The following is a 2,500-nucleotide window of genomic DNA, read 5'->3' on the forward strand; positions in this document are numbered from 1 at the left end:
AGCGATTTCCCAGCTCGATGGAATTCGGAGCGAGAGAAACGATGCCCCGTAACGCACATGAGAGCAATCCCGGCCAATTTCTCCCGTTTGATGGGGTCTATGTGTAAAAATTTTGACTTTTTTGAGTGCACGTGCAAATCTGCTGGAAAAGCCTGTGGAAGTTTCACGGCGTTCGTACGATATTTGGCGACGCAAAAATGAGCGATTTCCCAGCTCGATGGAATTCGGCGCGACAGAAACGATGCCCCGTAACGCACATGAGAGCAATCCGGGCCAATTTCTCCCGTTTGATGGGGTCTATGTGTAAAAATTTTGACTTTTTTGAGTGCAGGTGCAAATCTGCTGAAAAAGCCTGTGGAAGTTTCACGGCGTTCGTACGATATTTGGCGACGCAAAAATGAGCGATTTCCCAGCTCGAGAGAATTCGGCGCGAGAGAAACGATGCCCCGTAACGCACATGAGAGCAATCCGGGCCAATTTCTCCCGTTTGATGGGGTCTATGTGTAAAAATTTTGACTTTTTTGAGTGCAGGTGCAAATCTGCTGAAAAAGCCTTTGGAAGTTTCACGGCGTTCGTACGATATTTGGCGACGCAAAAATGAGCGATTTCCCAGCTCGATGGAATTCGGCGCGACAGAAACGATGCCCCGTAACGCACATGAGAGCAATCCGGGCCAATTTCTCCCGTTTGATGGGGTCTATGTGTAAAAATTTTGACTTTTTTGAGTGCACGTGCAAATCTGCTGAAAAAGCCTGTGGAAGTTTCACGGCGTTCGTACGATATTTGGCGACGCAAAAATGAGCGATTTCCCAGCTCGAGAGAATTCGGCGCGAGAGAAACGATGCCCCGTAACGCACATGAGAGCAATCCCGGCCAATTTCTCCCGTTTGATGGGGTCTATGTGTAAAAATTTTGACTTTTTTGAGTGCACGTGCAAATCTGCTGGAAAAGCCTGTGGAAGTTTCACGGCGTTCGTACGATATTTGGCGACGCAAAAATGAGCGATTTCCCAGCTCGATGGAATTCGGAGCGAGAGAAACGATGCCCCGTAACGCACATGAGAGCAATCCCGGCCAATTTCTCCCGTTTGATGGGGTCTATGTGTACAAATTTTGACTTTTTTGAGTGCACGTGCCAATCTGCTGGAAAAGCCTGTGGAAGTTTCACGGCGTTCGTACGATATTTGGCGACGCAAAAATGAGCGATTTCCCAGCTCGATGGAATTCGGAGCGAGAGAAACGATGCCCCGTAACGCACATGAGAGCAATCCCGGCCAATTTCTCCCGTTTGATGGGGTCTATGTGTACAAATTTTGACTTTTTTGAGTGCACGTGCCAATCTGCTGGAAAAGCCTGTGGAAGTTTCATCCGACGAAAAAAGCACGTTCTCGAGAAAGCAGGAGAGCTAAGTCATTCACAAATTAGCTGGATTTGGCTTGTGGTTCGTTTCCCAAGTAACAGAGCGGCATCAACCTTTAAGTGCACGCCAGTACATCCCCGTGGGATACAGGGGGTCTCGGCGGACTTTGCTCGGGGGAAAAACGTCGAGGTGAGCCGCCTGGCCATGCTGTTCATGGGTCTCTCCTTTTTAAGTTTCGCCTGCCAATTTATTTTCTCTAGCGGTTTTATACACTAACACTCGATGTTTTGGGAAAGGAATACAATTGTTCAAAAAACGTCTTCGCAATTCATGTCGTTAGATTGCTAATGAAAATTCGTAAAAAAACGTACACGCCATACATGTTCTTTGCTTCCCTCTCGATACAAGTGAAGGGGAAAAACAGCCTTAACGGTTGCTAAAAAAATCGCCCTTTACATATACATGGGTCGTCTTCCCCTCTCGACAACGGAGACAAGTAACCCACGCCAGGCACTGTCAGTAACTGCCATAGATCTGCTTTAAAATGCCCATTCGTCTTGCGTCGCTCACGTTCCCGGAGCTTTGGGTAATGTCTGAGGCCTATCCCCGCTAATTTCTACCGTTTGTCGGTAGCTGTCTGTAAAAATATAGCATACACCAAAACGAGAAAATATTTCCATCGCACCTGCACAAGTGTATGGACAATGGCAATCTTCATGCGATGCATAAGTGGTGTGTGTCAGCAGGTTTTGTTTCCCAAGTTTTCCGTGAATGAGCGAGTATCTTGAGCTGTGTGACTCAGCCCGAGGGAGCCTCTTCTCCTCCAGAGTGTGTGGGGAAGGCTGTCCCCTTGGGTTGGTGCTGCACGGGTTCGCTGCGCTGTTTGGTCTTGTGCCAAGGAAGGCTGCCAACTGTGCAAGAATTTTAGGGTTGGTTTCAATTGCCGTTGCCGGTCCATAGAGTAGCGAGCATTGTAAGGCCGCTCTAGAGGTTTGCAGGCATGTGGGGTCGACCCCTGCTCCTTCCCTCCCCACCCCACGTAGGGTGTGTGTGGTGCGCTTACAGCTGCCTCAAAGTGGCTGGCCTTGTGGGAAGCCCTGTGTTTTGTGAGCTTTCAGCACCGTCAGGTTGCCAAACGGGG

This window comes from Lampetra fluviatilis, chromosome 4 (genome assembly GCF_964198595.1).
Source record: "Lampetra fluviatilis chromosome 4, kcLamFluv1.1, whole genome shotgun sequence".
Classification (NCBI taxonomy): Eukaryota; Metazoa; Chordata; class Hyperoartia; order Petromyzontiformes; family Petromyzontidae; genus Lampetra; species Lampetra fluviatilis.